The sequence below is a fragment of the Podarcis bocagei genome (assembly GCF_964188305.1).
Source record: "Podarcis bocagei genome assembly, chromosome: 8".
Lineage (NCBI taxonomy): Eukaryota > Metazoa > Chordata > Lepidosauria > Squamata > Lacertidae > Podarcis > Podarcis bocagei.
Genome location: NC_138133.1, coordinates 44,625,851 through 44,638,491, shown reverse-complemented (window position 1 = coordinate 44,638,491; position 12,641 = coordinate 44,625,851). Strand labels below are relative to the sequence as shown.

Genomic DNA, 12,641 nt, shown 5'->3' with positions numbered 1-12,641 from the left:
ACTAAACTTAACAGCTGGACACAACTCAGTTATACAGGTATAGACTTCATTATAAATTCTTTGACACCACAATGGGTTTTTAAATAGAGAATTTAGTGAAAAACAGTTATCTAATTAAGGGTCCAAACAATCCAACAAATGAACATGCAGATGTTTTATTCTAATGCAGAGACCTCCAAATAAAAGACCTGAATCATTATGCACATCATAGGCATAACTATGCCCCACTAAATGAAGAATTTTACGAAGAGGAGGTAGAAACCTAGCAATTTTCAAAGGTAGATAACGTGCAACAGGAGTGCAAGAATGTGTGTGTGTGTGTGTGTGTGTGTGTGTGGAGGAAGACAGTACTTACATGCCATGTGAAAGCAACCCCCTCAAAACACTCTCATATTTGTATAATTCCTTTACTAAAAATGCAAGAAGGAATTTCCTCAGCTCCAAATAAAATGCTATTGTTATTTTTGTTGTTATTGCTATGAAGAATAAAAATGCACTTTAATTTAAACGACGGCCAGCATTGGAATACTGATTGAGCTGAGTGAATTCAGGCTGCTCAGTCCTACTCTCTTGCCCCAGAGGACTTTGAGTTGGTGTTTGACATCTGCTGACTGCCAGCAAAGGAAGCCCCTTTATATCATGAGCTGAGTGAGATCTAGATTCCCACACCCACTCCTGTGCCACAGAGGACATGCTGCTTGGCAAACTGACATCAAGGTGTGATTGCTTACATCACAGGCTCATGGGATTTTGGGAGCTGAAACCAGGTACGACACCAGGGAAGAATAAGGATAGAGGAAGAAAAAGATGAGGGCAGAAAATGATTCTGGTATAGTCCTAGTTCCATTTGGACACTATGCAATTTCTAGAACAGTACTAGATTTGTGTGATTTTACCATGAGAATTTATAAGCTGCTCTCAGGGCTATAAACTTGAATATATTTAATCAAGATATATCAGGCAAAGAATTAGCCCATTATCAGAGAATGAATTGTTGTGTGGACAGTATACTTTCCAGATCAAGAACCCAACCAACTGCTTAATTGTTCATCTTCATGAAAATAAATGAATGAACAAACTCTATGTTGAGTACATTTATTTTGCTTCCGATGCTGCAGTACTAAACACGCCAGGGTGTAAGTTTAGTTGAAATCAGTTTGTCTTGTTCCTTAGTAAACACATCTTGGATTGTGCTGCATGTCATTTTATATAGAGAAGAGGGTTACCATTCTGGGAATAGCTATTTTCCCTGCTCCTCAAAATGTAAATGCTAACAATATATGCAGAATTTTCATAGTGTAGAAGGAGTTGGATTTTAAAATACAGGTTAAAATATTCTGGCCATCTGCAGAAGTTACATTACTTTTCATGATGTTTCCACGGCAGACTTTTTCCTCAAGAAGCTTGAACAGATGGTTAGAGCGCCATTGTCTACTTGCTTGTATCCATGAAGATAATTTAGAGCCTTTTGAAATCCTCAGAAATATGGCCCTTGTTTTTTTCTGAAGGAGGTCTGTCTGCAAAAAGAATTTCAAATAAACAAAAATCCACTGAGTACACATATTCATTAGGAATTTATGAATACAAACTCTGCATTACAGGATAACCTTTTATAAAAGCAAAAAATTTTATGAGGTAACAAAAAAGTGACAGACCTGATAGAAAAAAAATAAAATATTGTAGTTATGGCAGTGCTGTTCAGAGTTACAATATGCATATTTATATTATTGACATATTTATAGATTTTATACATGGTCATCTTAGTAAAAGTAAAATCTCAAATTCACAAATCATAATGCAAAGGTTAATATACAATGCTTCTCACAGCATCATAACTGACATGAAGCTTGTCTGCTAACTCTTAACTGTACTCTATGAAGTAAAAAAGAAAATAAAAGAAATTATAACATATCCCTCTTGAAAATATTAACTGAAGCTAACAAAAATAGTTTTCAGTGGGCAGCCATGTAGTTGAAGCATGGGACTTGAGATGTTTTTAATGACTAAAAAAAGGGTCACTTCATCAGATTTGTGGAATGCTGTCCTGTGTTAGCAAGTACAGGTAATTTGCAACTTACACATATTTAACTTGCATGCATTCAGGTTTACACACTTGCCAAAAATAAAAATCACAAAAAATAAGGAGGGTAGAAAGACTTTGGGCTATTGACTGTCTGGCTCCGAAGCTTCGATTGCATGAAGCCTGGACAGCCCCGTGGTTTTCCCTGGAGCTGAGGGCAAGGAAACAATTGCTGAGACGGCTAGAGCACCGGTGGCGGAAAACTCATTCTGAATTGGATCGGACACGGGTTAGAGCTCAATATTGAGCCTACCAAGTGGCGATAGCGAAGGTGAAGAGGACTTTCTTCACCGCCTCTATTGCATCTGCAGAAAATAGCAGCAGGAGACTCTTTCAGGTGGTTCGCAATTTAACAGAACCACCTTTGCCATCAGGGCCTTGTAAAGACCCCAAGATCTCCTGCAATGATTTTGCAAAGTTTTTTGCAGATAAAGTCGTTCAGATTTGGAAGGAGGTAGACTCCACCGTGGGAGCAGGGCTGGGGGTGGGAGAGTCTTAAGAGTCCTGTCTAGTCTAGTTGCATGGAATCAATTCCAATCTGTTACCTCTGAGGATGTGGACAGGCTGCTTGGACAAGTGAAACCAACCACCTGTCTCCTGGATCCTTGCCCATCCTGGCTAATAAAAGAGAGCCGGGAAGGGCTGGGTGATTGGCTCTGCGGGGTGGTGAATGCTTCCCTCTGTGAGGGAGCATTCCCAAACCTGCTGAAAGAGGTGGTCATTAAACCGCTTCTTAAAAAAAACATCTTTAGACTTGGCCAATATGGCCAACTATCACCCAGTCTCAAATCTTCCATTCTTGGGCAAGGTGATTGAGCGAGTGGTTGCTGAACAACTCCAAGCACACCTGGAGGATGCGGACCATTTGGATCCCTTCCGATTGGGATTCAGGCCTCATCATGGGACTGAAACTGCCTTGGTTGCACTGGTTGACGATCTCCGGTGAGCTAGGGACAAAGATGAAAGCCGCTTCCTAGTTCTGCTGGATCTCTCAACAGCCTTTGATACCCTCAACCATAACATCCTTCTGGACCATCTAGAGGAGCTGGGAGCTGGGGGCACTGTTATACAGTGGTTCCACTCATTCCTCCTGGGCCCTGTTCAGAAAGTGGTGGTGGGGGATGAGTGTTCCGACCCCTGCGTCCTCACTTGTGGGGTGCCTCAGGGTTCTGTCCCCATGCTTTTTAACATCTATATGAAGCCGCTGGGAGAGATCATCGGGAGATCATGCAGATGATACCCAGCTCTACCTCTCTTTTAAATCAGAACTAGTGAAGGCGGTAAAGGTCCTGTGTGAGTGCCTGGAGGCAGTTGGAGGATGGATGGCAGCTAACAGATTGAGGCTGAATCCTAACAAGACAGAAGTACTGTTTTTGGGGGACAGGGGGTGGGTGGTGTAGGGGACTCCCTGGTCCTGAAAGGGGTAACTGTGCCCCTGAAGGACCAGGTCATTTTGGACTCACAGCTGTCCATGGAGGCACAGGTCAATTCTGTGTCCAGGGCAGCTGTTTACCAGCTCCATCTGGTACGCAGGCTGAGACCCTACCTGCCTGCGGACTGTCTTGCCAGAGTGGTGTATGCTCTAGTTATCTCCCGCTTGGACTACTGCAACACGCTCTACGTGTTTGAAGGTGACCCGGAAACTACAATTAATCCAGAATGTGGCAGCTTGACTGGTGACTGGGATTGGCCGCCAAGACCACATAACACCGGTCTTGAAAGACCTACATTGGCTCCCAGTACATTTCCGGGCACAATTCAAAGTGTTGGTGCTGACCTTTAAAGCCCTAAACAGCCTCGGCCCAGTATACTTGAAGGAGCGTCTCCATCCCCATCATTCTACCAAGACACTGAGGTGCAGCGCCAGGGGCCTTCTGGTGGTCCCCTCACTGCAAGAAGTGAAGTTATGGAGAACCAGGCAGAGGGCCTTCTCGGTAGTGGCTCCTGCCCTGTGGAACCCCCTCCCATCAGATGTCAAAGGATTAAATAACTATCTGATGTTTAGAAGACATCTGAAGGCAGCCCTGTTTAGGGAAGTTTTTAAATGGCTGATGCTTTAATGTATTTTTATTCTCCTGTTGGAAGCCGCCCAGAGTGGGTGGAAACCCAGCCAGATGATTGGAGTATAAGTAAAATAATAATAATAATAATAATAATAATAATAATAATAGGCAGTCCCACCTGCCACTGAACCCAATTTTGGCTTTACACACTATCCCTGGGATGTAACCCCCATGTAAGTTGAGAGTTGCCTGTGTATAAACTTGGTGTAGAGCAGGATTTCCCATAGTGGTTGATATTAATCGCCTGGGGTCAACAGGATTATGTAGTGGGTTGATAAAGACCTAGGGATTCAAAGGGGGTCGGTTGATGGGGTTTGGGAAGAGAAGTATAGTGTGAAAAGTTTAATGAGGAACTAGAAGTCTCAGAAATAAAGAGTATGGGCAATTACAGAAAGCACCTCCCTTTCCAATGAGTATTTAATATGATACAACAGTATTCCCAGGCCATGCTTCTTTATTATTAATAAAACCGTATCCCAAACCATTATTTTCACTTGTTTTACTTCCTTTTTTTACATCTTATGATTCCTAGTACTGGTGACTGATCATGAACAGATTACATATTGATATTTCTTGACTTTATTTCATTTACATTCCTAGAAATTTGGGTTGGAGTCAAGGACAACTTTATAAGCTCATCAAGGAGTCAATGAGCTCAGAATATGGGAAACCCTATAGCAATGAGGTCAGAGAGGAATTAAATTCAAGACATATAGATAAATGTAAAATAATTACAAAGATCATTCATAAAGCAATGCTGATAATACTATAAACTATAAATACTATAAACATCCTGAAATTTGTCAACTATTTAACAGATGTATATTATGCCATAATAAAGGTGTTAATCTAAGGTGTCACAAGAGTCTGTTGTTTTACTAAAAATAAGTAGACCATCTTGAAATTGCATCACTACTGGACACTAATACATAAAAATTGCAAAAATTAGATGTATATATTCTATGGACATTTGTTGCAGAGTACTGGAATATTTGTCAAGGTCATAAATTTGTCTCACTTCAAGAAAGCTTTTCACCACCCACAACTGCTTATTTGCAGGTTGTTCCTAGGCAACAGCATTCAAATTAGTGAATGCTGGCAAAGAAATTTAAGATCTTTACAATAAAAGAATTGCATTGGTGGACTAGATCAAAGACTATTTCAGTCTCACATTTAGTCTCCAACAATGGTCAACCAATGCATGTAGTAGGACAGCTTACTTCAACAGATGTTTTGGACTACAACTCCGACAATCTCTGACCATTGACTATGCTGGTTGGGGGAGAGTTGTAGATGTAGTTCAACAACATCTAGAGGGAATGACATTGGGGCAGGCTGCAAAAGAAGTGTACAAGCAGAGCCTGATTAAAGAGTCGTTTTGCCAGAACAACAAACCTAGATGGTTCACTACAGGCCCATTTCCTCTTAGGGTTAAAAAAAAAAAAAGGATTAAGATTGTAACTGAAGATGAAACATGGATTTTATTCAAATGAGAATTCTAAAATATAACTAAGTTCACACACACACACACACACACACACACACACACACACACCATGTCACACTTCTATTGCAACTGCACAGTGGTGAAAGGTTAAGATGACACCAAATTCTGCAAGTGGTAAACTGAATTACAAGTAAACCAATTTGGGGGAGGGGGGACAACTTCAAAATGCTGCAACTCAATCTGCTACTTTCAATCCTCAGTTTTTTCAGAGCACAGTTGCAGTTGCCGTATCTTCTAAATCCTACAGTTAAATCTACGTTCAGCTGACTGCTCTGATTAATAGCTCTAAAATGTTAGCTCTCTCTGTTGACTAAAACATTTTTGTTCAAAGCAAATCCTTTTCCCCTTGATGGAATTTCAGCACTGGAACAATGAGTCACCAAAGCTTGGTTTTGCCAGTGTAAGCTGCATGGAAAGTGCAATTGTTTTAAGAAATTTCTCATCCACCTTAACTAACCATGAAATACAGCACTAGATGGACTATCCTGACATATGGCTCACATTATATTTATTACGCCTACAACATCAACAGGAACAACAAGCTATGAGATCCCACATATATATATATTTGCTAAGTGTTTCTGTGTGAACACTAAAAAAGGCAGAGATCAATACTACTTTAATTCATGCATTGTTAGCTTTTGTCTGCTGGAAATACTGAGTATTTTAAGAATGTAAGAATCATGGCTGTGATAATTCATTTCAAATAAAAAATGCAAATGTTAGCTAAAAGCTATTATTTTTTCCTATATCCAGCTTTTGCCAAACTCTGTCCAAATTTAGTAAAAGCTATCTGGCAAAGAGTCAGGCAACTAGGAGGGAGATAGCTTTACCAGCAGTGGCACCTGAGTTACAGAATAGCCTTCGTGGACAGCTTTGCTTGGCACCATCTTTGTGATCTCCTTGGCACCAGGTGACCTTTTATACAACTTTAAAATTCCTCCTCGTTTTAAAAACTGCATTTCAACTGCATTTTAAAAATTAAATAGCCTTTATTGTACTGTTTAATGGAATATGTTTCGTGAGGATCTCAGAGAATGTATGTTATGGTGTGGCTATATGAGTTCTGTACATGTTTTAATACATTAAAACATGCATACCTTGCCTTTCTCTCGTGACATCTCTAAAAGCAGCAAAAATGGGGTTCCTAAGTGGTTTACATTTAGGTACTGACCCTTTCAGAGCTGCTTAACTTTAACAAGGTTCCTGCATCATATGCCTTCAGAATACAGGCTTTATTTAATTAAGGCTTTATACAACAAATCAGCGGCGTAGCGTGAGTTGTCAGCACCCGGGGCAACGCAAGTAATTTGCGCCCCCTAACCCGGGGCAAGGCAAGTAATTTGCGCGCCCCCAACCCCTAACCTGCGAGTTGCCGCTGGCGCTGCCGCGCAAACAACACTGCTTGCCCGGAGGAGGATGGAGGCAGAAGCAGCCGCCGCCTGTGGCTGGGCCGAGGGGATGGCGGCGGCGGCAGGGTGCAGAGGCTGCCCGTGCCCGGCCAGGCGTCGGTGGCGGCGCCGGCGCTGCTGCAGCGGCTGCTCCTCCTGCGAGCAGTGAGCGGAGCGCAGCCACAGCGACGGCGGGGGGCGCGCGCGCTAGGGCACAAGGCTGGCGGTGGCGGCGGGGAGCCCGGCGGAGGAAGGAACTTGTCCCTTCCCTCTGGACTCGCGCCCCCCCAGATGTTGCGCCCGGTGCGGTCGGCACCCCTGGCACCCCCCACGCTACGCCACTGCAACAAATACATTGGAATTGAGTCCAGAAGCTTGCAAGTAACCAGTGTAACTGTTTAGGCACAGGTGTGATAAGATTATACTGATTTACAGCTGACACAAAGTAGGAAGCAGCACCCTGTACCAACTGGAGCTCATCAACTGTTTTCATGAGCAGCACCACGTACAGCACATTACAGTAGTCTAATCTAATTAAGGCATGGGTTGTATCTCTCTTGCAGCAGACTTAATTAAGGAGTTAATCTGTCTGTGACTACTTCAGCATTGGATTTCCGCACAACCAGTAACTCCTTACTGTTTAGAACCAGGGGTGGAGTTTGGTCTTTAAAATTTCAGCAGGACCCTGTGCGAGGCCAAAATTTGGTGCCCTCCACCTCCTGCCTTCCATTCTGCTCAGTTCATTATGTCATAGTTGTGCCCCCTAGGCTTGGTGCCCAGTATGGCAGAACCAGTCATGCTGCCCTTAATCCACCTCTGCTATAACCCTCAAGTTCTAGGCTAAAAATGTTATTTTCCTAGTTAAGTTCAGCAAAGTAAAATTAATCTGATTTTTTTTTATATCTCCCAACTAGTTTACTTAACAAACTGAGACACTTAAAAGAATTAAGTGTAAGTAAATAACACTTGGGAATCCTTGGGGCTTCTTTTTTATGGAAATCAAAGTTTTTGAAGTGTGTTTTGAAGTGTGTATAGTTACATAATTTTAAGACGTTGTGTGTGCATGTATATAAACAAAGTAAGAAATCACAAGCACCCAGGATGGTGGTGATGTGGTGATGATAATTATAGCAAGAACTGTGTGCATGCGCTCAGACACACAATAAATATAAATATAATTTATTGTGCAGACACACAATAAATATAATTACACACATCTAAGAGTGCATATTACACTACTGACACATTTTCAGTTCTGGGTATTAATTAAAGTGGCACCCTACAATTTGGGCTTGGGTTCGGATTCATTTGGGGTTCAGTCATTTCACATTGGTGCTATATCTACCGCAGCTCACCTAAGTTCCAGCCATGGTAGTGCTGGAACCTCTCCAGTTGCTGGTGTCTACCTGGGTGGCAACAATCTGGGATTTAGTCAGTTAATGGCAGTTCAGTGGTTGGGGCTGCCAAGGCATGCATTGGGACCAGTTGCTCCCTTTGTGGTTCCAGGCAGGATAGTGTTAGAACCTCCCCACCTGGGCAGTCAATGAGCTGGGTATACTGAAAGGAAAGACTCTGTGCCTGTAAGCTATGTTGGATTTTCAATTTATCCAGCAATGTTGGCTGGCTGTTTCTTTAGTGTGGTCTGAAATATGCTGAGAAGAGCTCAGCAGTTCTCTTGACCCTAGGGGAATAAATAGGCCAAGTCCCAGAAGTCAACAGGGAAGTTTGGCTTGCAGTTCAGGGCCAGTGAGGTTAAGTAATCCGTCATGAAAGTATGGTGGGGATGGGGGTTGAACTGTATAGGCCAGGTGGAGTCCATTTGATGGATGTCAGCAATGACATTTTCCTACTGACCTGTAGAGGGGGCTGCAGTTTAGATGCAGGAAAAGAAACTATTTAGCCTGGTGATATCCTTTAGGCATCTTTCAGGTAATGGGTTGGCCCTGAGGCTCACTTCTCGGATTCCGTGGTTCTGAGGGTGAGATAGGGGACTTTTTTGAGGCTAAACTCCCTTATCCACCTGGGGTTCTGGGGTTCCGGGATGTGGTGGCAAGGTACAGCCTTCCTTCTCACCTTCTCAGCCTGAGATTCAGGACAGGCTAGAAAGCCATGCCATAATTCCTTAGGCAAAGGCGGGTCACCCAATGGCTATAGTTATACAGTGAAGTTAGTTCCCGTCCCATAGTCATCCCCCTCTGCTGATTTCAATACTGTATGAGGTTTAAATAAAAGTGGCCCAGTTCAACCCCAGCTTATGTGTCTGCCTCTTTACAAATGTAAGTGTGGTTAAATCCTAGAGTATTTGTTATTCACATATTCTAGTGACTTGGGATACATCTAAATCATATCTATGTCTAAGGGTTATATGTAATGAACTCATACTCAGAGCAAACCCATTGAAATTAATGGACTGAAGTCTATCTATGAGCTAGACGGATAAAAGTGTTTTCTACAGCACTTGGATTACAATGAAGCACTTTGGTTACTGGAAACAAACAGGAAAGAGCTGTAATTGGTCGGGAAGAGAGAATTGGCTGGTACGTTTCCAAGCTGCATCCCCTTCTCAGAATCTTAGTAACATACAAAAGAAGTGAGGATGATAATTGTATGGAAATCCTTACAAAGAAAATGTATCGGCTTCTATTTAGGGAAGAAAAACAAGGCTCGGAGCAAAGAGATTTCACATCTTCAAAGCTTTCTGCCAAGTAAAAGCAATAATAAACAACAAGAAAACCTACATGACGACAGTAAAGCTAGTTATCATTTTTTCTCTACGTATCTCTCAATCTCTTTCAGCCTGATTAACCTGGAATGGATAAGATACAGTCCAACAGACCCTGCTCAATTTTAATAAAACTTGGGAACACAAAAAATGTTTTCTGATATGTATGTTTAGACTTTGTGAGTGCTAACAAACAACAGAGCAATGGTAAAATTATCGTTATCGTTATCGTTCTTACTACTTACGGCATAACAACTCACAGCCAGTTCTAACACACATATTGTTCCTAAATGGGAGGTGTTAACAAAAAGCAATAAAAGATTGGGAAAGGAAGCTTTCTCAACAATGTTGCTGTCTTTACACTAAAGAGGGGCAGAAGCCATGGTTATGGTATCTTATCATCAATATTGGTCAACACATAGCTTTTACTAGATGGTAAATTTCCATACAGTCATATCTCGGGTTAAAGTAGCTTCAGGTTGAGCATTTTCAAGTTGTGTTCCCCGGCGAACGGGTTACTTCCGGGTTTCACTGCTCACGCATGCGCAGGTGCTCAAAATGATGTCACACCATGCGCAGAAGCGGCAAATCGTGACCCACGCACGCGCAGACACGGGTTGCATTCTGCTCAGGATGCGAACGGGGCTCCAGAACAGATCCCGTTCGCATCCAGAGGCACCACTGTATGCACCTTGGTAGATATTTGATTTTGGTTAACACAACAAATGCTGAATTATAACACCTCAGGAACTGTAAAATGGTTCCTTTTTGCTTTTCAATTATTTAAACATACTTTGCAAATGTCAGTAAAACAAAGATGGAAGCAATAAATGTTTATCAACAACATATTGCAAGATATAACTACAGGAGACAACTAAAACAGTGATAAAATTATGGCTGAGTTGGTCCTCCTTTCTCTTGCCACCCCCCACCCCACCCCCACATATTAATCTTTCTAGACATACTATTATTACTTTGGGATGCCTCCTTTTTATGAGCTAATCAGCATCTCATCAAGTCAGTTTTTTATCTGACTTTGAATGACATTCTAATGGCTTAATGTCAACTCACAGTAAAAACTCGATTAGCAGAAGGAGAAAATAGCAGTGAATTAGAGTATGTGGGCACTGTCTATTGCAGTTAAAAATAAGTGCAAGAAAAATGCTGTTCGTCCATCTTCGCGCACCCCCCCCCCATTCTTGCTTCTGTGAATCACCAGAAGAACCACCAAACATTGCATTTAGCAACTCTCTGGGAGGTCAGTTTGATTTCACCTAAACAGAAGACATTCTTCCCCTTTACTCCTGCATAGGGAGCTGAAAATGATCCATTGCTGTGAGGCATCAGGTCCTACCTGTGGTATAGTGATTAGAGTCTTGGACCAGGACCTGGAAGCCTGGAGTTGAAATCCCCATTCAGCTATGGAAGCCTGCTGGGTGACCTTGGACCAGTCACAGTTTCTCAGACCAAACTACCTCACAAGGTTGGTGTCAGCATAAAATGGAAAAGGAGGGAAACCATGTATGCCACTTTGAGCCTCTTGGAGGAAAGGTGGAATATACGGTAAGTGTAATAAAGGAATGCAATGTAATTATTTTATGAGAACAACCAGGACGCTGGTGCATGCTGTTCGAAAGTCCCCACAGTGCTCCTCCTTCACATCTGCTGTTACTGCCTCATAATCAAAGCAAACCAGAGTCTGTCTTGACACTTCTCCCCAAGGTTCGCTTTCCCTCCCTTGTTCACACGACACATTAAGTTAGGCCACTACATATTCACATTAAACCACTGTTTAAAACAAACTAGCTTAAATTTACAAATCCCATGTTAAAGGTATTAGCTTTCCTGTTTTACAGTTCACATACTGGGGGTACAAAGCCAGAAAGTTTAACCCTCCCCCCCCACATATACACATCTGTATCTCAACAATGACAATCATAGTTCTTTCCTAAAGGACAAATAAACTAAATGGAAATGCAGGAGATATGCTTAGCGGACTCTGGCCTTTATGTGTCAGATGGTTATAGTCTACTGAAAGTGAAATACCATGATCTATAGTTATTTCCCGTAATACTTTATCCATGTCCTCCTACCAAGGAACATGCAGTCTGAGCCAAATTCCAGTGGCGTAGCGTGGGGGGTGCAGGGGGGCCGGGCGCACCGGGCACAACATCTGGGGGTTAGGGTTAGGGGGCGCAAATCCACAGGTTAGGGGGCGCAAATCCACGGGTTAGGGGGCGCAAATTACTTGCCTTGCCCCGGGTGCTGACAACCCACGCTACGCCACTGCCAAATCCCCATGGATCTGAAATACTTGGATTTAATTCAGTTTAGTCATTTTCAGGGGGAGGGGTATAAGTGTATCCAAGTACTTCAACTTAAAATTGTCTGTCATTGTACCAAATACTTTCAGTAACAATATCTGAACCACAATACAGTATTACATTCATAATGCATGCTACTTCAACACATTCTGTCTATTAGGGATAATTATATTCTTCTTTGTTACTCCTTTTACATGTTTGATGTGCCTCAGGTCTCAATGCGTTCATCAAAATACAGTAATAATTAATGTTCCTTATGCCATCATTAAAATGAATTATGAGCATAGCTTTTTACAGAGTGGATTAGGTAACACAAGCCATCCCACTGATCAGGGATTTGGGAAACAAACAAGAAGAGTGAATCTACATTTGGGATCTATATCCACAACTCATTTTTTGCACTCATTTTGCAACTCATTTTTTGCATTTTTTGCACTCAATGCAAAAATGAATTTGGTTGCAAGAGGAATTTTTAAATTATTATTATGGGAAAATATGTTATACAGGAGACAATACAAAATTTACATGTGGAGAAAGCTTGAATGAAGCTCCAA

General features: G+C 42.0%; 1 protein-coding gene across 10 annotated transcripts in view; it reads right to left on the bottom strand.

Annotated features, from left to right (window-relative positions):
• The window catches only part of DLGAP1 (DLG associated protein 1), a 299,603-nt gene that overhangs the window by 233,601 nt on the left and 53,361 nt on the right, over nucleotides 1–12,641 (bottom strand). For 8 of the 10 annotated variants that reach the window (XM_081205568.1, XM_081205563.1, XM_081205566.1 and 5 more), the window contains one exon: nucleotides 1,364–1,517. The exons of 1 other annotated variant lie outside the window; for it this stretch is intronic. The gene's annotated coding sequence lies outside the window, so the exon portion shown is untranslated. Of the gene's footprint in view, nucleotides 1–1,363; nucleotides 1,518–11,117; nucleotides 11,137–12,641 lie in introns of those variants that run through there. One more of the 10 variants, XM_081205574.1, reaches the window with a different exon arrangement.